The sequence below is a fragment of the Corvus moneduloides genome, chromosome 1, assembly GCF_009650955.1.
Source record: "Corvus moneduloides isolate bCorMon1 chromosome 1, bCorMon1.pri, whole genome shotgun sequence".
Taxonomy (NCBI): Eukaryota; Metazoa; Chordata; class Aves; order Passeriformes; family Corvidae; genus Corvus; species Corvus moneduloides.
In genome coordinates, this window is record NC_045476.1 from 144,185,240 (window position 1) to 144,209,728 (window position 24,489).

The 24,489-nt window shown below is 42.8% G+C and overlaps 1 protein-coding gene and 1 long non-coding RNA gene across 2 annotated transcripts in view; one reads left to right on the forward strand and one right to left on the reverse strand.

The window, feature by feature from the left end:
- RNF19A (ring finger protein 19A, RBR E3 ubiquitin protein ligase) overlaps positions 1 to 6,432 on the reverse strand; it is a 57,640-nt gene extending 51,208 nt beyond the window's left edge. Inside the window, 3 exon segments of the mRNA XM_032130351.1 lie at positions 2,241 to 2,417; positions 3,206 to 3,360; positions 6,280 to 6,432. The gene's annotated coding sequence lies outside the window, so the exon portion shown is untranslated.
- A 29-nt stretch (positions 6,433 to 6,461) lies between these two features.
- On the forward strand, positions 6,462 to 18,175 carry LOC116454151. The gene is made up of 3 exons (XR_004244020.1): positions 6,462 to 7,431; positions 9,554 to 13,860; positions 13,962 to 18,175. It is a non-coding gene; the product is annotated as an uncharacterized LOC116454151 (long non-coding RNA).
- Positions 18,176 to 24,489: the final 6,314 nt, after the last annotated feature.

Below are 24,489 nucleotides of genomic sequence, written 5' to 3' on the forward strand. Positions count from 1 at the left end.
TATTGGACTTAACAGTATAGTAGAGCACAAAATCAGAGCACCTCCATCAGGACACACAGTGGAGAACATGCTGATTAAAGTTACTTTTCCAGTACACAATCTAAAAATAAAGTAACCTTGAACACACACCACCTTCCAGACACATTTCTTTGCATTGATCAACATATTAGATTGCTTATTACAGAAACATGAAAGGCAGACCCAGAGCAAGATATTCCCAATGGCTGACCAGAAGAAAATGTTTCTTATCAGGCTTCGTCTTTGCCAGCAGGATCATGTCACTGCAGTCATTATTTAATCCCATCCAAATGTTCTTTCACTATCAGAAGTCTGAGGGACACCTGGAAGTTCCCTACATAATGCATTTTGATATGAAGGAGAAAAGCCAAACACTATGTTGCAACAACCACACTCTGTCAGCACCTTCACTTACATACAGTTCCTGTACAAATGTTAATTAATACTCACTAAAACATTTACTGTGAAAGTCCTGTTAGATCTTGATACAAGGAAGGGCTGCAACAATGAATATGGGCTTGGCATATGGCCCCAATTTTCAGGTCATAAAAAGCCTAAAGCACTCCTCAACTATCTAATTTACACAAAATAAAAGCCTTCTATTTCCCAAAAAAACATATAAAAATTTCCTCCTGAAATAGAGCTCTGAATGACAATACTGCAAAAGATCTGCCTAAACATCCCCTCCCCTTGTCCAGTTTCACAGAAATATACAGTAAGTTCTGAGCACCATGTACTTTTAGCGAAGAAAACAGATGAATGATACATTTAGGCACAGCAACACCAGTAGTCTTTTCCTCTGGAATGCAACTGTTATGGTGCTAAGAAAGACTCTTATTTGTCTAAGAGCAGTTAACAAGGTTATTTAATATAAATATTTAAAAATAAAAACAAGTTTGGTTGAGTTCGCACTAGTGCTGTGGTGCCATCATATCCAAGCCAGGCAGCACTGTGAAAGCCCCATGCCTCAACTAAAACCTTCAGTCCCACCAGAACCTGCACTATTCAGAAGATCCCCCGAGGTTCAAGACTACTTTGCACTCCCTAAAAAACATTTCTTGCACACACATGCAAGGTAAATTTGTCTCACCAGAAGTCGTACACAATGCACGGAACACTACATCTGGAATGGTCTGACAGATTAAGCATTTTAGGATAAAAATAGAACTTGATTACTTGATGTGGCTCACAGAGTTTGGTTTTATGTGAAAAATCTGATCATTAACCAAGAAACTTAAAAGCGATAATTTTATTTATTCAGGATATGCAGCATCAGTGAAACACAATGAGAACAAAGCAACATGATTCTTACTGCACATAATTTCCCCAGAGTTAGTCCTTTTGCTGAAGCAGTTCTTCATCCACTAAATGGAACAACAGAAGGGGACAGCCAGGGGCTCCAATTTAGAGTAAGCTCTAATCTGCCTTATGGGAGCAGCTAAAGGACCTATGGAAAAATGTTTGTTTAACAGTAATTTGTCTCAACTATAAATGGAAGCAGAACAGATCTGACATAGTCCTGCAATGATGGTTTGTGCTGAACAATAACAGGATACTTGCATTAACAGAGTTGTGCTCTATTTAGGAAGCAAAAACAAGTGACTATACCAAACTCAATTGGTACAAACATTTATTTCTGCAAGATGCCCTTCAAATGTCTTGCTGAAGACATCATTAGGGGATATGCTGGCCTCTAAAGAGAGGAAGTTTTAATGCCTGAGGAAACACCTGTATATATGAAACTTTAAGCTCATTTCATTAGGTCATTTTGCTAAGTTGCTTTAGGTTAAAATAACTCTTATATCACCTTTCCAGACTGGTGCAGTATGTCTAGATGCAAAGCGAATCTTTGGAAACTTGCCCTTAAAAAAAAAAAAAAAAAAGGACAACAACTATTTTCATTTTGTAAAAGGTAATTACAGTGTTTGGCTACCTGTCCAACAGGAGGCTACCAGTTGCCCAGTAGGTGACTGACTTCAGTCCACAGTTTAAGGGTGGAAAAGCCTACAGTAATCTTTCCATCACAAAAAAGTAACCTAAAATGAAAGTACTCCTACTTTTTCTTGTTCAACGGATAAGCCCCAAGGTATAGTTAATTCTTTTAAGAAATATGCTACAACATCAATGAAGTTAAAGCAAAACAGACACTGAAAGCCCTTTTCCCTTGCCTTAATGATGAAAGATGTAAGGGTGGTATCACAAATGACATCTCAACAGCTCACCTATGGGGCTTTTCTTCCTTGTCCAAATTCTACTTTGAAGAACTCAAAGACCATTCTAAAGCTGGCATAAGACATGCTCACAACAGCAAGAAAACTTCTTGTAGAGCCCCACACAACATTTACAGCTCTTTATAGATACCCATTGCTTTGGTTTGGATCCTTGAGTCAGTACTTGCACTAAGAGAAAAAAACCAGAAAAAACAAGCAACCCATGCCAGAGAAAGACCAGCCACCAAAACCAAGTTGTAAAACACAGTTATGAAGTGCTTGAGAACTGCCAGAAATGTACATGAAACAATCAAGATCACTGAAGAAAAGACTAAGCCACCTTATGACTCAGATGAGTGAAGTCTCTTCCACAAAGTCTCTTTTCATCAACTAAAAATAAACTTACAAGAAAATCTGCAATAATGAGGTGAACATTAGTTTACAGAAGTTTGGAAGAAATCTGTCAATCCATGAATATCAGCAATAGACTAAATACCTATTTATTATCACAATGCACCAAGAAATAAAATAAATCATAAAAAGTGCCTGAAGAAATCTGTTGAAGTAATCCTTCAAGTGAATATTTAAGAGGGAAGAGCGTAATTCTACTCTGAATTCTATTTGTAAGTTTCTTTCTGAGTTAAACTACAGCACAAAAGTATCTGAAGTGTAATCTATATATAACATACAAAGGTATATGCTTTTCTTTAAAGATTATTTCATTGATGATTTAAAATACAAACTACTTGAAATTAACTAAAATTAGAATAAAACAAGAACAAAACTTCCACTTCAGAGACTCAGAAATACAAGGAAGCCTCCTCTTGTGAAAAATAGGAACATTAAAAAAAAAACCCCTAACTGTTTAAGAGGTACTGATACAGCCTCTTCCATATTCTTCCTACTAGGGAAAAAAATGGTACATTGCAACACTAATAAAAACAATCGGTTCTCTGAGTCTCAGTGTAACTTTTTACCTTCTTGGTAGAAGTCTACCTCCAGGTGCAATTCACATGTTCTTAGCAGTAAGATCCAACACCATTCCCAGTGTCTTGAAGCTGTATTAGGCACACCAATTTATTCAGCTACGCATCTTCCATCAGTTAACACAGAAGGCACAATGGAAACAGAGCTAAGATAAACACAAGACAAAAATCTGAAATCAACTTCTTTATGGATAAGCCAGTGTTAGAATTAAGACTTTTATTAATCATTCAAAGAGCTTTCGCTGACCCTCAGAAAGAATTGGATTGACTCACATCTCAGCTACAAACCAGAAATCACACTAAGAATAGAACCCAAAACATGTATCCATCAACTCATTTAATTCAGGTATTAAAACTTATTCTGCTGGTACATTATGTTTACATACAATTCAGAAAACAAATCACAAAGCTAATATGGATGTCTGACCATGGGCCAGAGTGAACTGACCCCATAATGGAGACCACAAGCTTGGCTAAAGGCCATCAGAGGACTGTGGTCCAGAGTACTGTAGTTGTACTTCAGAGCTCAAAGATCTTTCTTAGTGCTTCCAAACCAGGATTCAGAAGTCCTATGAAAAGATTGAGGCATCCTACATTGTCATCCTGGAAGGAAGGAGGGTGGTGTGTGGGCTGGATCTTTGTAAGGAATACTTTAGTAAGACTAAGCATGGATCTAAGAGACCCAGTAAACGGGAGAAAACCCTACATACTGGACTAGTTAGGAAGAATCACCTAACCACTGAACAAATTCAGTCTGAAGTTTTTCTAGTGGGGAATAGTAGCTAAATGCTGTTAATTAGGAATATGGGAAAAAACGCATAAACCGTATCTTTTCCACCACGGAAGGCTCTACCCAACTGCCAAACGAATTCAAAGGCTTGTGTTCTTTCACAGGTTGATAATATTCACATAAAACAAGTTTTCCTAATGCATGTATTAATGCTAACTGGGAATCCCATAGCTAAGGGAGTTTTAATGATTCATTTACTAATGGAGAGACCAGAATTTGTACTCACTATAAAAGTAAACAAATACATCTGTCAAGTATCTTCTTTCCTCCTGAGCCTCAGCTAGCATGATTAATCAAAATCTGATGATTGTTTGGCATAAGGAATGTGTCATTTATCTGACAGATTTAAGTTGAAGGGGAGAGAAGAAAACCACACTTAAGCATTTCAACTCCTTTTAGAAATGGTGCTCTCATGTCCAAAACTCAAAAACAGCTGACAACATAAACATAACAGCTAGAATTCAGCATTTTATAAATGCTGAATTGTATAAAATGCAGTTGAAACCGGCATACTTCAAGAAATATGCACACAGAAGAGTTACACATATGTATGACTTTTACTGAACTTGTTTTTATGATTAGCATTATTTTCATTATGCAAAGGTGAAACTTCCATTTTCTGGACAAATAGGCCAAGTTCACATGCAATTAAAAATAAAAAAGTGCTTTCTCAGCTTTTTGAAAGCTTGAAGTACAAGCATTTAAATGTTTACAGTTAAGTAAGTACCAGATTTTGTAAACTGTTAAGTAATGTTACACAGCCATCATTTCTAAGCATTCAGGTGAATTCTGTTAGCTGGGCACTTCAGAATTTTACTTCAGTTTGACCTGGATATTAAACAAAAAACTTTCTTTTCCAATGAATTTAGTAAGAAACACTTAATTGGATACTGAAATACGGTTCTTTGACTGACAAAAAGTTTAATTATTTAAAAAAAAACACCAAGGGGGGAAATTAATTTTAAGAAATGAATTTATGTGTAGTTTTGTCTCCAGAATTAAACCCTGCAAGACACATTTCCCCCCCAAACTGCCCTTAATAAAATAATGCTATCCTTGATAATAGTTGAGCTAAAGCACTTATCAGTACCAATGCCAACTACACTATTTTAACAGAAACAAGATTTGTTGTGCTCATGGAGAAACACAGGCACATATCCAATAAGCAACCATAAGGGCATGAAGGCTTCAAATTTTGTTTTCTCTGCTCAGCAGTAACAGCATTCTAGTACTGTCCCTTTGGCATATCCCCATAATTCCATTCCATACTACCCTCTCTGGCAAAGCCCCATTTCCTTCTGTCAAGAGGCAGTACTGGAGCAGAAGAAGAAAGGCAGAAGGACGCCTTCCCTTTGCCAGCCATCACCTCTTCAGCTCACTTACATGCACGCTGGCTTTCACACAGTATGTTACCAATTCTTCCCTATCTTTCGAACGTGGTCCTGCAGTAGCTGCTGTGTATGTATAGCAAACTGCCAGGTGGAAAACTCCCAGCTTTGCAGAAGGACCTGTGCATGGAAAACACTCGGCAGGACGCGGGCTATTCCCACTGCTTGTCCCCCACCACCTTCACAGCCGAGATGCCAGTATCCCTGCCAACCCCTCCACTCCTCCGACCCACCGGATCTGGGGCGGGCAACCGACCACAGAGAGATCAGCTAGAAACTCTCAGGGGGGAGGGTGCGAACGGTGCCCCCGGAGTGCGCTGGAGCCCCGGGAGCTGCTCGCGCTCCTCTCCCTGTGCCAGGTCTGCCGGTGCCCCGCAAGTTCGAGTGCCGGAGTTCCCAGGCCCCCGGCCCGATGCCGCTGCCGGGCGGCGGGAGCGCAGCGCCGGCCGAGGGGCCCCCGCGGCCCACCCGGGCTGGCAGAGGGCGGCAGCTCCTCCCCACACACCGCGTCCGCCGCGCCGGGGCCGAGCGGGACCCACCCGGGGCTCCCCGAGCCCTGGGGCCGGCCGTGCCCCCCTCCTCCACCACGGGCCGCTCGCTCCGCCCGGGGGGAGACAATGGGCACGATGACTTCACCCTCCAGCAATGTGAGGAGCAGCGGGGGACGCCGCCGACTTCCCCCCAGCCCCCAGGACGCTCCCGGGCCCTCTCCCCCCCCCGGGCTCGGGCTCCCGCCCAGAGGCGGCTCCGGCTCGGACGTTCCGCTCCACCCCTCACTCGCCGCCACGCTCAGGGCGGCGGCCGCCGGCGGAGGCCCGAGCCGGGGGACGCCGCCACCGCCGGGCCCCTCGGCGCCCCCCGCCCCGCCGCGGACCCAGCCCCGGTACCTGCGAGTCGGCGAGAGGAAGCGGCGCCGCTCCGCCCGCCCGAGCCCGGCGCCGCGCAGGAAGCGCCTCCGTGCGTGCGTGTGTGTGTCTGTGTGTGTGTGTGCGTGTGTGTGAGTGAGGAACGGAGGGGGCGGCACCGCCCGGCCGGGGCGGGGCGGGGCGACGCGGGGCCGGGGCCGGGGCCGGGGCCGGGGCCGGGGCCGGGGCTGCCCGGGGAGGGAGGCGGCGCCCGGGCCGTCTGTTTCCGCGACGCGCTGAGCTCAACGCGCACGGCGGTGCCGCCCCTCGCCCGCCCCCGGCAGGGCGGCCCCGGCGGGCGGGAACGCTGCGGACCCCGCGGTGGGGCCGGGGGTGCGTCTCTGTACCCCCACTCGCTGCCGCTCCCGGCGCGGTGCGGGGGATGCTCGGAGCCGGCGGGGTGGGTGCGGTGTCTCTGCCCCCGTGGTGGGGGACGCCGCAGCGCTGTCAGCTGCAGCAGGAGCACAAGGTACAACGTTATATGTATGTACAATTCCGTGGGCTTCACACCCATGGAAATGGAAAAGTGCGAGGCGAAGAATGAATTATCGGGGCGTTTCAATAGGGTCGTGCTGCTGAGCGCTGATTCATTTGCCAAAATGACAAAACCCTGTTTCCGTGCTGTAAGATACAGATTTACCTTCTTTTCACTCCCCTTGCCATTTGAAACAGAAGCTGCCTCAGAATTTGCCCAGAAGCCCCCAGCTTTTCCTTCGTGGCATGGCCTGTTCTGCATTTAGCTGCGGTCAGCCTCGGGCTTCTTGGTCTCCCGCGTCCAGCAGCCGCAGCCCTGGGCTGCCTCCGGCCGACCTGTATCGCTCACCCGTCCCTGAGTTCGGGTTCTCCGTCTCATTTTGCTACCGACCTTCATGCCGTCTTCCACGGGATTCCCTCCTTCTGCAACCCTATCGTAGCTGCCGCCCTCTTTCCACAGCCTGCTCGCTGCTCCTGACCTCCACTTCTGGCCCAATTCCGAATCTCCTCTAGCATGTTGCAGAATTCTCTGCATACATTCTTATTACATTGGTCTTTTTTTTTCCTAGTTAATCATTCATACTGTCTCATGTCATCTCAGAATTCTGTGGAACTGGAGCTGATCCTGTGCTTATGGCTAGTGGTTCTTCCGTTAAGCTGGTATGAAACCTGAAAACTTACGCTGGGAAAACTTATTAATCACCCAGCCTGCATTTAACGTGTGCAAAGACAGTAAAATGAATAAAATGTACCATGCTTTTCCTGTGGGATTTGCAGTGTTCCATCAGTTAAAAGCTTGCACGTATACTTACCTTTATTTATGTGCATCATTCCATTTAAGTCAATAGGACTACTTCCAGTACATCAAATTAAAAGTAAATACAAGTCATTCCATGGTGAGATACTTAATCTGAAATGACAGAATAGACAATTACAACAAACAGGGAGGGGAAGTGGAAAGTAAGGGTAAAGGCAATGAGATTATACTGGAATTTTGGCATGTTGTATACAAACCACAGCAGTTCCCTCTTTGCTTGTAAAAGCCAGTGGCTAGGTGAGTTGTTCAGGCTCCAGTACTGCAAACACATACCTGTCGCTTAGGGCGTGTAAATGGTGCCATTGTGTTCAGCTGGATAAGATATACAGAAGTTTATTGCATACAATAACTTGTGGAGTAAAGTCTTGGACATTTTGTTATGTATGGGATTTGATACAGAAAAAGGGAATTAGAGAAAGGGAAGGAGAAAAAGATAAGAATGGAGGTGTGTGACGGAAAGACAATGAAGAGAGAAACAAGAAGGTTAGCATATAGAATAGCAAGATAGGATAGTGAACAAATTTTGGAATAGCAACAGCAAAGCATTCTACCAGCTCAAATGTGCAGCTACAAATAACACAAAAACCAGCCAGCAAAGCAATGCAGTAATGTATTAGTTTTTAAATGTCCAGAGGGATTCAGCACATCAGTACAAATGTTCTGAAATCTCTTGGCTAATGCTGGAGAATAGGAGGGGAACAGACCCCAGGTGTTTTAAAATTCTGCAGTGAGACATTGAGCAGTCACTGTGGTGGTCAGATGGTTTCTCCTTGAAGCTGATGAGGGACAAAGCAAATCTCCAGCCAGCCACCCTCCTGAGAGCTTGGCAGTAGAGAGCCTGCAGCCAAATAGATGCTTTTCATCAGAAGTATTCAAAAGAGTCAATTAACCAAATACACAAATCATAGGGAAGAAAGAAAACCTTTTCTAGACAAGCTGTAGAGCAAAACTGGCTGCTTGCTTGCTTGCTTGCTAGCTTATTATTGTAAAACAGGATGACAAAAAGGTATTAAGGAAAACTAGGGTCTACTCAAACTCTTTAGCAGAGAGGAAATACCTTATGCACACTGCATTTGGTGAGGCATACAGGATTTAAGAATGCAAACTAGCCTGTCTTTCCAAAACACTTTCTGAAGAACATCTAGGATTTAACCTTTGTGGGTATTTAATTCAGTTGCTGGCAGAAAAGTACAAAGTATTATATCACAATACAAAAATACTGCCCTCCAAGCAAAGCATCTGGTATGTTCTAAGGAGGCATAAGCACACACAACATGCTGTCAAACGTGGAAGGATAAAAATCATGTCAGCATGAAGAGAGGGGAGCACAGAGGGCTGAGGAAGGGCTTTTTCTCTCCATGGTAAGGAATGGAGAAAAGGGTATGAGATGGACAACCTCATCTCAATTTTGTATATCCTTCTCATAATCTCTGCTTGTCTGGACTTCTGGCCTCAGTGTAATTTCGATATTTACATATGAAACACTGCTATCTCATATGGTAGTGTGAAATCAGCACCTTGGGCCAGACTTGGATGTGTTGGTAGTCTTTTCTTTAAACTTATGTTTGAAGAGTATCAAATATGATGGGTAAATGTTTCCATGTCTCTGATCCCACATCTGAGTCTCCCTTTGAAATCTTTTATCTGAATATTCAACCATCATCTTCAACATAAAATTGGCAAAGCCAAACTCTATTTTTGTATAGGTAATTGCATGTTTCCTGCAGGCTCCGTCATCATCTGGTCTCCAGTCCATCATTTTTAGGGAAAAACCTGTCCTCAAACCTTCCCCTTTTGATGCACACATTTATGTCCTTGATCTTTCTTTCATCTTGTTCTGAAGAACACCCTTTGTTGGGAGATTCACCACTCTCCTACATTTTCCAGCTCAACTGTCTCGTCAATTAATTTTTTTCCTGGAGACTTTATTTTTAGCACCCCTGATTTTACTCATCTGTCTTACAGTGTTGCCCCACAGATGGCTGCATTTGCACAAAAAGCATTGCAGAAGATTGATGTGGCAGCAGGAACAAGTGGCATAGGGAAGGAAGAGAACTGTCTGGATCAATTTTGCCGCCGGAAAAAAAGTAGTATGGAAATGCATTCTTGCAAATAAAGAAGAAAGGATAAAAGCCTTTGATAAATCAAAATATCTGCAATACGCATGGATAGTGAAACAGAGATCAGGCATGCAAAAATAGGAAACATTAATAAATACCACTACATAACAAATATTATATATAAATACAGCTAAGAGACAAATTGCACAGGACAAGAATAAGTGTTGAATACCATCAGGTTTCTGTTTGCCCATTGTGAAAGATTATTTGCCATGCACTGATTGTCATCAATTATATTGAATGCAGTAGATATTAAAAAAAAAATTAATACCTGTGTACCATGAAAACATGGCTAGGATAATGAGATTAGTGACAAATAGAGCTATCTAATGTAGATGCAATCTCACTGATCCAAGTTACAAAGTGGCAAGATACCAGTAAATAATGTGCAAGCTGAGAACTTTCCAAATTTTTTGGCATGTCATAAAACATTAAAGATGAAGGCTTCCATAGCCATTTCAAACATCTCAGATATCTTAGAATTATGTCATCTGATCTAATCCATTTCTGTAGTAGTCAATAAGAAAAAGTAAAAGTAGAACATTTATAATATATAGAACTGCAGTCCCTAGAACATGCCTACTGCAAGAAGGAAAATCTGTTTAAATAAATAGGTTTATTTCCAGTCCCAATGACAGAGAATAAAAACAGGTTGAGAAATCTGGGTGCCTGAATCCAAAAAATGCTCCTAAACACATACAAGATGTGACTCAACTTGCAAGACTACAAAAGTCTGCAAACGACTACTATGTGAGCTTAACGTTTCTCAAATGCCTAAAACTCTACTTCTAGATGTACTATTTAAGCTCTGGAGGTAAGGAGTTGCAGGATGCAAAAATGATGCCTGTGTATTTTCTTGGAGTTAGCCATTTTTAAAGGCCAGCTGGCTATCACTGTCAGTATCCTTACAAAACTTCAATTTGTTTGAGAAATAAATGAAAATCAAGTAAGATTTATACTGCAAAAAGCAGCAGGCTATCATTTCTGTTGCACAACACTGTTTCCATTCTAGTCTCCTGAGCTTTCCTCCTCTGTTAGTCGGAACAGCCTGAAATTTCTGTTTTTCTGGGTTCAGAAGTTATGTGCTTATTCTCTGCCCAAAGGTGAAATTGTTTGTGGAAAGCTTGAGCAAGAATGTTTTTGCTGGTTTAAGTGTGAGAACAGTGGGATAGGGGGAAATGTTGCATAAAGGTAAAAGTGCTTTAGGGTTTTCTAAATAACTTTTTCATCACAATGAAGAGATATGAAGAGATGAAAATCATGGTGAAAATAACCCTGCTCAGGGAAGACCTATACTTTTTCTAAAGTTGTTCTCAAGTAAGTCCTTCAAGCAGCATATACAGTCCATCTTTGTCAGAGCCAGGGAGCATTTAGACTTGACCTTCACTGAAATGAAGGGCAAGTATCTGCTCAGATTGAGCTGTCCTTTGAGTCACAAACAGCTACTCCATATTTTCATGGTGACGCACTGCACCCCGAAGTCCTGCCCCATTACTGCCTAATTCTTCATGGGGTGGCTCATCCGCAGTTTATCTACAGGTTCCTTCATGAATAAACTGGGATTTGGGAGGCTGGTGAGGGAGGGGCTTGATGCCCACAAGGGCCCCACTTCAGTGTGCACTGTAGCTGCACTCTGCTATTGGTGGTGCAGGACCTCCAAATGTGTTGCAGCAGGCCTTTGTGGCCTTCTCTCTCTGCATGTCCTCATGCCACAGTTAAGTATCACAGGCATTTAAAAATATAAACCATCTGTGTGACAATGAGGGGCCTCTGTCAACTGTCTGTGGGATGTGCAGAAGCAGAGTGTTTCTCCTCAAGAGCACCTTACAGTGTTTGCTGACCTGCCTCAAGTCCATGGCCAGGAGGTCAGTGGACCTGAAGGCAGCGTGTGTTTGCAGCTGGGGTACCAGCTGCCAGCCTGGACAGCAGAAGGAAGGGATTCTGGGCAGGCATGACATGACACAACCCACAGTCACATGCTGTCATGTGCGATCATGCTAGGTGTTACATGTCCCACATGAGCACACATTGGATAAAGACAGTAAGCAAGGTGTCCTTCTTGGCTGGACAGGGAGTGTACAACGTCTGACCCTCCTGTGGCCACAAAACCATCTCGTCAGGGTGCAGCACAGGCCAGGGACTCCCCATGGTGGCAGGGCAGGACCTGGCCGCCAGGGCTTGTCCCACCATTCCAGCCCTAAGCCAGGCAGCTGGAGGCCCTGGGGCAGCCCCAGCCCTGGAAAGCCCCAGCCCTGGGTATTGGGCACCTCCCTGGAGACAGGCTGAGGCCAGGTTGGGACATGAACCCACAGGTGTGCCTAGCTCAGTAAGACCCATCGTTGGGCAGGGGCTGGTGGCTCCATGGGATCCTGGGCCATAGGCGGGCACCTCAGGGTCCCAACACATCATTATGGAGAGACTCAATATGGCTTTGCCTCTGGCTGACTTCAAGAAGTGCTCACAGAAGCAGAGCTCTGTCCAGGAGCATTGCTGTGTGCAGTTGGATTGGTGGATGAAAACTACAGAGGTGGTGAGGAGCAGTTGCCTTTAGCCCCTGCTTAGGGAACACATTTTCTCATACTATAGCTGTGAGAGCCAACAGCAGGCAGCAGTAGGACACAGGACCTCTGTGCACAGTGAGCTTTTCAGAAGTGTGTTGTCCTTCCTGGCCTCACCAGGGCAGACAAGCCATAAGAGAGAGTCGCTTGCTCTACGTGGGGAGCTGCAAACACATCTCTGCCCCATTGTCTGGCAATTCCCACTTATGGTAAAACATTCTGCAGCCCCAGCCACTGCCAAGGGCAGAGGACATGAGCAGAGCACTCTGATGCAGCCTGGTTCTCCTCAGCATCGTCAGGTGAGTCCTACAACTACAGTGCTCTCCTCTATGCACTGAGGCTGGCACTGGGGTGGCCATTTCGCCATGAGCATCGTGACTGTGCCTGCCTTCCTGCCAACATCACTGGCAAGTTTCTGTTTACTGTGATTGCTCTCAGCATGACCCTCATAAAGCAGCAATTCTGGCCTTTACCTCTTGCCCAGAAGTCTCCTCTGTTGTCTCTCCTTCCTCAGGCTAGCCAGAACCAGGCCTTCCAGAAGTGTGAAACTCTTGCTTCCTTGGATGAAGCTGACTCCGGACACAAGTTAATAACAGCAATTTCCTGTGGTCAGGAGCACCCAATTCCAATACTCTCTCCAACGGTTTCCAAGACTTCAAGCCTCTTTTGTGTCACACAAAGAGGGCAGTGACTGCAGTGCTGTGAGTTTACCCAGTAATGGTACATAATGAAATCTTTGACAGAGAGCTCTAAATACTGTTTTTGATTCACAATAGGCAGCATACCAGGACGTGCCTACATTGACCACGATGCTATGTGACTGGAAGAGAACTGCTGGTCTCAAATGTCTTTTGCTCATGCAAGAGAAGTACCTGAAGCAGCCGAAGAAGAGTCACACCATGTGCCCAAGAGCACTGTGCAAACGCTTCTTGTCAGGCTTTGTGCTATCACCCCAAGACAGCTGGGGAGTCTGCTTCAGTGCCCACCCACTCTCTGGGTGAAGAACCTTTTTCTAATATCCATCCTAAACCTCCCCTGACACAACTTCGGGCCATTCCCTTGGGTCCTGTCACTGGGTCCACAGAGAGGAGATTGGTGCCTTTCCCTCCTCTTCCCCTGATGAGGAAGTTGTAACTGCAATGAGGTCTTCCCTCAGTGTCCTCTTCTCCAGGCTGAACAGACGTGTCACCTCAGATGCTCCTCATATGGCTTCACCTCAAGGCCCTATGTGGGGGACTTTACATGCATTTGCATTGATGTCAAAGTGAGGAAAATGCTGTGATGTGTTTTCTTCTCCCTGCTGTCCAACAAGGTCCCCAGGAGCTGGTACTCCATCCAGCTTCATCTCTGCTGTGCTACAAGTTGGGTGCTACAGCTTTTGGATGATGTGCTGACTGTGCCTCTCCTTCTCAAAAAGAAAACAGAATTTATTTTAAAAATATATGTGTTTGAGGCCATGCTTGTTAATTTCTGGAACCAGAACTAGCCTTTTTATTTTCATTCTAGAATTTGCCTACTGTCCCAAAGTAATCAAGTCAGGAATCAGAGGATTTGGCTTCTCTGAGGACTGTGTCTGCCTCAAGTTCTACAGAAGGTACTGTGTGTATTGGTGTTGCTTCCTTTTTTCCCTTTTCTTTTTCCTTGGCTTGTTTTCACAGGGTTTTTTCCCTTGATTCCTTTCTATTTTTGCATTAGATCAACTTAACACATGACACCTAAGACTACACTCGCTGTGCCCCCTGCTCCACCCCCTGCACTCAGTTCTGGCCAAGATACATGGACAGAGATTTCCTCTCACCCAAGGATAATGAGTCACAAAGTCTGGATGATTAGAAGGAAGGGTTAGGGTTTCACCTGCTTTATGGGAGATCATTTTCTCCTTCAGATACCATTCCTAATCCTACACTCACTGCAGATGCATTCTACTACAAGACCTGCAGAAGTGAGTCCTCCCTGGAGACTGCAGTGCTATTCGTTGCTTTATGGAAGGTGTTTCTGCACCACATTTATCCCTAAAGGGTTAGAATTGACATTTGGCACTGAAACTTGTTTAATTTTTTGTTTGTTTGTTTGAAGTTTTGATAAAGTTTAACCACTGAGATAGTCCAGGCTTCTGCTTGAAGCAACAAAAGGGCAGCCATACTGCTCAGTAGGCAGGCTCTCTGATGTTGTTGGGGGGCTTATCTATGCATTTGAACCAGTTCTACTTGGGTTCAGCTTGCTGTGCAAGCACAGAGCTCAGTGAAGAACAACAGCTCACCAGCCTTCCAGGCTGTGAAGTGCTCTGTGTTTGTAGCATTAGTGCTGACAATGAGTTGGTCAAGATCTTGTGACCCTAGTCTTTCCACTGCTGCTTGAATTTTCCGTTTTTTTGGCCTTCACTTCCCTAGGGAATACTGAGATTATGAGATTTGGTACAAAATTATTCCCTGCAACAGTAACAGGCAACACACATCTCTGCTTATGTGGAGGTCTCTCTGCAATGCCAGGGCTGTGTGTTTTAAGCTTTAGGTCATCCCAGTTCACTATCTATTTATCTGTCAGGTCTGGGCCATAAAATATAGAAGCTGAAGTTATTGGTGACTGGAATTCATTATTATGCCCAGATAGTTAGCTGACATATACAAAAGGTTGGATAAGTTTATGATCAAAAAGAAATTCATGTACTACAGAGCTGAAGAAGACAACAAGCTAACGATGCAATCTACTAACCCCTGACCAGGGAAGAATATGCACCTCCACACATGTATTCAGTCTTCATAGGAGAGGGTTCCTCTGAAGCCTCAGATGTTGCCTGCTACTGGAGACAGGGCTCAGTGGAGTAATTACTTTAGTCATGACAACAAATACTCCAATGACATCAGTGGAAATCCTTTTCATGGTGCTGAATTACAGCTTGACAGCAGCAATCTCATGACACACTCCTTCTGATTCCGCACCTGCGTCGTGACAACTGTATTGCTTGGTTACATTAAAACAGTATCACTGCCTAAGGGGAAGACAAAATGACAATACATTTATTTTTATGAAATCTTTGGATTCTGTGCCATCTCCTATTTGCTTTCTGTATTTTTTTATTTTCCTTTTTGCAGTATTCTAGATTTATTGGGACAATCTTTTCACTGCTTGCAATTTTCCACTGCTCTGATGTGGTTGCTTTCCCACTTGCAATTTCTTTCTACGTACTGCTAGAATTTAGAAACTAGTGTCACCATTAAGATTTTTCTTGGTTGCAATGGACAGGCGTGAAACATGTTCCCATCCCAAAAATGAGTTTAATGTAGTTATCAAAGGTTTGGAGGGATGCTGCTTATTTTAGTTTTGCTGACAAAAAAGGAAAAAGTGTCACAAATTGGGTTCATATAATCTATTATAAGTATGTGTGAAGACTAATTTTTAAAATCTTTTTTACTTACCATGGTAAGTAAAACTTGGAGCCTGACCACCTGCAATTAGGACATGAAGGATGAACCATAGTGTTCTGAAGACTGGAGATACTTAAACAGTTTATATTCTGACACTGAAGACATAGGTTGGTATAAACATTTTAGGCAGGTCACTTTTTTGTGACATACTGTAGCCTCATGTGAGCTAGTCTCTGAAGAAGCTGTATGAATCACCTTCTGGCTTCATCTGCCTTTCTTCTTTCAGTGTAGAGAAAGCACAGATTATGATCTTAGGTTCAACCTTACCATTTGAATAGTTAAGGTTAGGTAAGATGAATTCTGTCCTCAAATTAGCGAAATATCAGAAAAGATATCAAATATTCATTTTTTCGTTCCTCCACAGCGTTACTAAAAATCTAGGTAGTGATCCTTGAAGAATTATTTGATATAATAAATGTTCATACTTAAAAGCAAAGTGCTATGAGTAGTCTGTGATGATAGCTTACATAGTTTAATTTGCAAATAGACTCTTATACCATTTCCACAGCTGGAGGATTCTGTCAGCCAAATCACAACAGGCAACTGGAAGCAGTGAGGGAACCTCTTTGCAAGGATTTTTTTTCTGTGCAGAGATGTCAGCTAGCTGGTTGGTGGTTTTTATTCCTCTTTATTCCATGTGAAACCTTGATTTATTGCTTCTGCAGTACCAGAGTAAGGGTCAAGCCACAGGACTTGTACAGCCAGGTCCCTCAGCCATTGAGAGTGCTCCATGTGGGCTTAAAGTATGTCAGGACTAAGGGAGGGTTAGAATAAGTAGAATGAGAAAGTACAAGATCATAGGTCTTTGTACCATACTGAACTGTCATTTTCACGCTCTTCATAGAATCACCCTCAATACTGATAGGTTAGGAAGAATCCAGAGAGGAGAGAGTTAACATCCTCTCAATGCTGTGCCCATGATGGCCTGCTTTTTGTCTAACTGCTAAGCAAAATACAAGTTGCATAAACAGAAACACTGAATATAGACTGCAGGAGATTATTTTAGCACTGTATGAAGACATGATGCCAGTGAATCTGTAATTTGGATATATATTTTTGTTGCAAGGTCTAGTGCTCTCTTTTACACATAGGCACACACACATAACAAGAGCAATGAGGCTGTCAGTTCTGGCCATCTCAATAGTGTTGCAGAATTCTGAGGAAGACGACAAAACATTGCATTCAGTTGAGAAATCAATTTAAGCAGAATGCTTAGAGAAAATAGATTGTTATCTATAGAAAAGGGAAGTTAAGGGCAAATGGAACTTCACTAAAGTATGCTCTTCACTAACCATGCTAAAGTATGTTGGAGAAAAGAGAGAAGTTCTATGCCACAAATGAAGTTGAGCTTAATCAAGTTGAGCAATTAAACTTGTTGAGCTAGTATAATTGCAAGAAAGAATATCAATTATATCTAAATATTAAGTTCCTGAAACTGAAAAGGAGACTGGCAGAATATAAGGTACTTATATACCAATGTCAGAGAAATAGTCTCAATAGTTCATATATAGAATTAAGTAGCAGGGCAACAAGAAAACCATGTGTAATGTCTTAACAGGAGTTAAGAAAATCTTTGGGTGTCCAAACTGACTAGTACTCGTGTTGCTAAAGAAAAGCACCTAGATGTATCTTCTGGGCATTTTCCATTTCAAAGTTCCTTTTGCCTCATCCCTGCTGCCTATGGATATCTTCACATTATAATGTTTCAATTGGCAATTTTTTGATCAATAAATAAAACCTGCCATTGGTATATATCTAATCCTAGTGCCATTCTCTAGAGCCAGGTAAATGAAAGACAGTTTAAAAATAGTTACACGGAAGAAAACTCTTTCTTACCCTTCTTTCATATGCACAGATAGGCTTGGAGGAAAGTGTTGATGACTTTCACTTTCCTTTGGGAAATATGGGGAGCTTTTCCAACTGGCTTGGCCAGAATTTGCTGGAGCAGAGCCCTGCCATGCACTCCTAGTTCTCTGCAGCTTGCTCACTTCCCCAACTCTTATATACCTTCCAATTTAATGAGATTTTTTTTCCCTTGGTGTTTTGCAGGTTTTTTCTGTCCCTTCTTGTTTTTCAGTGGAGTAATCATGCTTTCTAATATCTTATCCAAAAGGCCAAGATTTCAATACAGCTTTGGAAATACTGCATGCTGTGGACTTTCATTTGCCTCTTGTTTGTACCTGCCTTTAAACTATTAGTAGGAAAATGCAGAAAAAAACCGCCATAACTTTACACATATAATACTCTACTGAATATTTTTTTCCTGCGGAAACTAAAAATGATGTCTCAGTGTCAGTGCACAGAGCAATAGTGAGACCAATTCTTTTCAAACTGTCTAGAAATTTCTTACTGTGACCTATGGAGAGCTGCCTAGTGGTCCCCACAGACTTGTCTTGTGTTGCTGGCTCCTCATCTTTTCCAGCTGCTAGCTTCTAGTAAAAGCAGGGGGGAAATGGTATTCCACAGAAGTAATGAACACAGCTGCCCCAGGGGCATTATGTGAATGTGTACCAGAGAAAAGAAGATTTCCACAACCCTGGAAGCAGGGGAGACAGAATTTGCAAGACAGTCTCTCTGACCTGTGATCTACCATATGGAAAAGTTGGACATTTGAGTGGGCTTTTAAATCCTAGTTTGATTAACCTCTTTGTAGTCATTCTTTACCCTCATTTTCCTCCCTACAGTTACAATACACTATTCTAAAGTACTTCTTCTCCAAATCTAGATCTCTGGAACATACATGTAGGATGAGAAACTTAGTTCCTAAGGCTAAGGATCTTATCCCATTACTCTGCCAATGTAGGCTTTTTTAATAGTCCTACTCTTAATCTAATTTCTTCTCCAGTCCAGTTTGAAATTTTCTCAGTCAATGTAGAATTCAAACAGAACTGTAGGCTGTATGAATAAGCCTAGCCAAATGGGAATTTGTTCTGACTAAAGGTCAGGTTTGGCCTCTGAAGAACTGTGTAGTAATGAGTGTTTGGTTCCCTTGAAAATTGCAATTGTATGGAAATGTCACAAGAATACATGTATCTTTATTTAAAGAACTGGGATTTTTTTCCCTCTGGGTTGTTTAAAGCCACATGACTGAGGTATTTTACAGTGCAGCTGTTACAGATGACTCTGACAAAATCTCCTTTACAATGAAAGGAAGGCATGGAAAGTAAGAGAAAATCTATTGAAACTGTGCTTAGGGCTTGTCATTTACTTTTTTCAGAAGAAGACTTTGGTCAATCCTGCCTTAGTACCCAAGTGACTGGGTTGCAGGCTGGAGAGCTGAGAGGTTCAGCCTGCCTCCACAGACCTCTGAGGGGTGGCTCTGGCTCCTGATACCCCACTCATCTCTGAGCACTGAAGCCAGGGAGAGTCTGTTTCATACTACAACCCATTTCACGCTACTCAGTTGGTGTCCCATACCAAATTCAAGATCCTATTTAATGAAATTCTCTCCATATCTGTCTTCCTTCTCTGGAACAAATAGTGACCCCGGTATGTCCTTAGGGTTACAAGAGATTTATTTTAGCTAATATAAAAGAGAGGAGAGACTCAAGTACCTACTGCTGATAAGCAAGTAGCTTTTATTCCAAAAGAAAACATGATGTGAAAAAGTATGTGTCAGACAGAGGATTGCAGAGGCGTACCAGTGGATGTTCACACTCAGCATGGCATTTACTGTATCCTTTTGACAATTAGCACCTCTGGTGTAACCCAGGGCTGCTAAGCTGATACAGAGCTGGCTTTCCCTCCATGGAGGATACCAGTGAGGTTAAATATACCCCTGAAGGGGCTATATCCTTCTGATGCATCACTGGAGCAGAGCTGTGGGCAGCCTCAGCCTCCTCTCAGGGCTGCTCTTCCCTCTCACCCCAGCACCATTCTCCCTCCAGAGCACAAGCAACTTCCCACTGTTCCTGAGCAGCAGATGCTTATGATGCCAGTCCAAATGCTTGCTAACAGCATGAGCAGGTCCTATGAAACAGTCCTAGCTGCAGTGAAGGACACAGAGGGCACCTTACTGCAGTTACAGCTTCCCCTTTTAAATGGCTGAGTAAAGAGGAACCATTTGGAAAGGAAATGAAAGCAGCAGGCGGATTGCCAGGGAGAGATGTGGGGTCAGAAAGGGAGAGGTGGTGGTGTATTATATCCTAGACAGAATGCAATTGAAACTGCTGGGAGGGAGCATGCTTCTGGCACATCACTCTCTTCCTCCAAAGCATGGTTGTGTGGGTGCAGCAGGAGTCAGGGAACAGCTCTGCTTATTGTGTGACTATTTGTTATTTCAGCCCACGACAGACTTAGGGTAGAATTACCTAAACACTCAATATTCACATTTTGAAATATTCCTTTAATTCCAGAACCATAAAGACTAGAGATCTTATGGTTTTCAAAATGAAAGAGAACCATACAATAACTTGCAGACACACATAATAGCTTTTTACAAGAGGTTATAGTCAATTTTCTGACTACAGTTAATCTGTAATGAATGTAAAAAATCTCACACCAGCATGCAAGAAAGGGAAAAGGAAGACAAAAGAAAACCTATTTACTTTTAAAGTCCTGTTGACAACTAAGATAAAAATTTAGGTTTTGAAAAACAGTACATTTTACCAGGCAAAATCTAATGAAGCTTATTTTTCAACAACTTAGCACAATTACGTTGATTGCAAGAGCACTTTATGTAATTACTTGTGGGAATGACCATAATTAGCCAGAAGTCAGCAAGAACTTTGCAAATGTTTCCATATGCAAGGTTTTCATCTTTCTATGAGATGTTCAGTGCTCAGTACAATCTCTTTTCTTCAAGCAAATTAAAAAGTGTGGTGCCGTATGTTCATAAATGACGTGTCATAATCTGGATATCCAAACTCCCCAAACTTTGGGACAGTTCTGAATTGTTACGTGACGGGATTTTTTGGGGAAGATGGGTGTCCGTTGTTACAGTAGCACTACCCAGTGATACATGCAACTGCATTATATTATGCAAATGTGGATGGGGAGGAATCATGCCTTTTCTGTAGAAGCTCTGCCAGGCATCTTGTCAAAAAGTTAATTTCAGTATGATAAGAAGAACAAAGAACAATTTTAGGAAGGGTTTGATATTTTATTCATATTTAGATTAGGTCCAGAGAGATGATGAGAATGTTAATTGGTCTCCTTGAAGAGACAGACATTCCCACCAAGCAGAAAAATCATCTCAAGCAATTGGGTCTTTTTTCTTCATTATTCTTTTTTTGCCTTTTAATCTCCACTATGCAAAACTAAAGGGCAGTTGAAGAAAGCCAAGACAAATGGCAAGAAAATGAGCACATGAAGAAACTTCAACTGATGAAGGGATTTGTGAATAGCAGGGACAATAGTCAAAGCAGGTCCTATCCTTCTGAATACAAATTAGTTTGCTAGGACCTTTCATAATTGTTTTTGACCTATTATTGTTGTTATCATCACAGATCTCTAGTGAAAGAGGAAAGTAGCTGATGGAAATTTATGGCAACTTTAGAGATAAAACAATGACTCCGTAGAAACTTTTGCTGTTAAAAAGCAACATTGAATAGTTTTAAGAATCTTCTCTGTTTAACCAAATGGTCCTGGTGATAAAGACTTCCCAGCAGAATGTTCAAAATAAGACTCTGAAATGACTATCACCATAAAACTCAACATACTGCCGGAAGAGTTGTGTTTTTGACAAAACTCACCTCAATGTTGATCAACACAGTGAACTTTCTCTGTAAATCTCCATCCAGCTGGACAAGGTTTGTAAAACAAGTACAAAAAAATAGATTAGCTCTAAAGCTCAAATCAAGAGGTGGCAAACCCATGGGTGATTGTGCCAAAGCCCTGTTTTTCAGCTCTGACAGGCTATCTCCTAGATTGATAGCAGTTTTCCAACGTTCAGTGTTATTTCAGTTGGCTATAGTACTCTTGTTTCCTTGTGTTGTTCCATCTCTGTTAATGTTTTTATCTGTCTTTGGACTCTTTTCCCACTGAGCTCTTCTGCTTCATTAGCACTGCTGCTAAACATGACGCAGGAGCCTAACCTTTTGGAGACTGTTGACTTTGCTAGGACCTGAATCCCAGCTCTGTCCCACCATGTCTGACTTGTCCTAGTCCTAGTAGTGTGAGGAAAAAGAGTAGCTGTGTCATAACCTGATGTGAAATACACCCATCTGTTATGATACCAGAGGGCAAACCAACCCCACATGAGTAGGGTGAGTAGCAACACCACCTGCTTTTGTCATCTTGAGGTAAAGAATTTATGGACAAGGGAAGGGACCAGGCAGGGGACTTGCTGCCCTCCCTGCTCGTTGTGGAGTTGGTGCAGAAAGGCATCAGTCAAAGCAGAGCAGTTTGCAGGGGCTGAGGAGGAGGGCATCTCTGGTTAGCCTGCCCTAAGCAGTGGGGGGCAGTGGCTATCTGGCCAAATAGGCCTCCACCAAGAGACAAGTTCATGTGGGGCTGTGGAATGACTGCTTGTCTTTGGGGAGCTTTTTCTGCTCTTCAAGTCTCCTGCCCAATAAATTCCTGTTTGGTCAAGTCCATCTGTTTGACTTTCCTTTGAAGATAGGACATGCTGGGCATTTGAGTAGGAAGAGGATGGTTTCCCTCAGAGGCTGGCTGGAGGCTTGAGCTGATGTTTCCTTGATCAGTCTGGAGAGTGAGCCTGGCAGATGGGTAGCATGATGGTAGTCTCTGAGACAGAAACATTTCCAACGTAGCAGAAGACTGAGTCTGACGGCATCACAAGCTCAAGCCAGCAATGTATCCTTGTCCTGTCGCATCCTCTCCTTTCCTATCCTGCCCTGCTTCTTATGCTCTAGCTAACAGTACAGTTTCTGAAGAGGCAGAAAATGCAGCATTGTTGTTAGTGAGGAAGCAGTCAATGCCCTTGTGAATGTCTTGGGCTGTGATGATCCACAGACCAGCATAAATTTGGGCTTAATTTGGTTCTGGCTTTTGCTGTCAGAGGAGTGAGTTCAACTAAATTTTTCCACCTCGGTAGGACATGATACCAGATGAGAATTGTCTGTCTATGGACACTACTTAAATGTATAGCAAACTGGAATATAATACTCCGATCTAAACTTTAAAAAAATGTTAATTTAAAAGACAATGCTTAGTTTGTAATTTCAGGGAGTGGGTCAGAGCTCCACCTGGCCCATGACTGCATGACTCCCATCAAGGAGCTATTATGGTACATGCCAACAAAGGGGCTGGCTTCAGGGCTATGATTACTTTGGGCCCATATTATCTATTCTTACTTTGCAAATGAAATGAGTCTGCTTGTGAAGTAAACATCCATCATGCTCCATGAAAGACTTGGGAAGCAACAATTCCTATCTGAAGTGAGCTCCCATGTAGCTCAGTTTCATATGTAGCTGTCAATAGCTCTGTTATGGGCTGCTTGGGATACATCAGATGTGTATCAGATATAATTATCCTCTTTTGTTAAAGTGCCACCGAGTCTGGCACAGCTCTTTAAAACTGAGCACCTGCCCAGTCTACAGTGATCATTTTCTTCACTTGCTTTAGCAAACTTTCATGACCTGGAGAGGTTTAACCGCAGTTAGCAGCAGTAGTGTAAAATTAATTACTTTTGTATATTCCTGTGCTGTAAGCCCTGGGTGCAGCTACTGTGCTGTAATATTAGATTAAACTGAGTACATTATTAGCTTTATCAATGATTCATTACAATCTTAATGCCAACCAAAAGGACACAGAGTACCCATTTACCACTGTGCCTCTAGCAAACACTGCAACACATACAGGAGCTTTTTTTGGAAGAGCCTTTATCAAGGAATATAAAGTAGCAGAAATTTCCAGAGTTCAGTACATGTGTTTCAAGTATATTATATCAGAAATAGGAAAAGAACCCCCTGCTTTTAACTTCAGACTTAAGGCAAGGTTCTCAAGATGAGACTCTGAGCCATGTGTTCCAGGCGGCCAGGATTAATATAAAATCTGTGTGACAGCAGACGACTGTCGAGTAAGAATTAGACCATTTGTAACACTGATGGACAATTTCTCTCATGTCAGTCTGTGCGAAGGCTGGAGCAACTGAATGCAATTGTGAAATAAGCTTGAATGAAAAAAAAGACTCACAAAGACTCTAAGAGGCATGTGGCATGTGAGTGATTGCCTCCTCTCAGCCATGCCTTCTTGCCTTTCCCCATGTTTTGGAAGGTGTTGTCTCCTTGATTCATTGGTCCACTCATTTCCTCCACTGAAAAGTCATTCCTCTTACACTCATCCCTTCATAGCAGGCCCTGAAGGAAGGGTGGGCACTTGGAGTGCTATTAATATGTAGAAAAATGCTAACTAATAAAAATGCTAACTAATAACAGAATAAGGAGAACAAGGGAATTTTTCTTTTTCTCTTCCTTTACCTTTTGGGCCAGGATGAGATCAGTCATTCCAAAGAACAGACTTTAGCTGGTACAGATGTAAAGGTTTCCCAGTCCTTTTGAGAGCTGAGTAATTGGCTTGTTTTATGCACACTTGTCAACAACTGTATACTCACCACCATGGGCTTGAATCAAATCCTACTACACCCAGCAGTATAACCACTGATTTCAGTTAAATTAGTCTTTATTTACACTGGTGAGAATGAGGAAAGGCAGGTTTGCTAAGCACAGCAGATCGCAGAAACCAGTCTTTTTCTTCAAGGGAGGCATTAGTCACCACTGCAGGCACTTTGATTTGTTAGTCTGTACACGGCACAAGTAGGCTTTCAAGAAGGCAAAAGAGTATTTGCATGGATTTCATGGGATGTTCGGTGCTCTTGTAAGAGGTGTGTTGGTTTT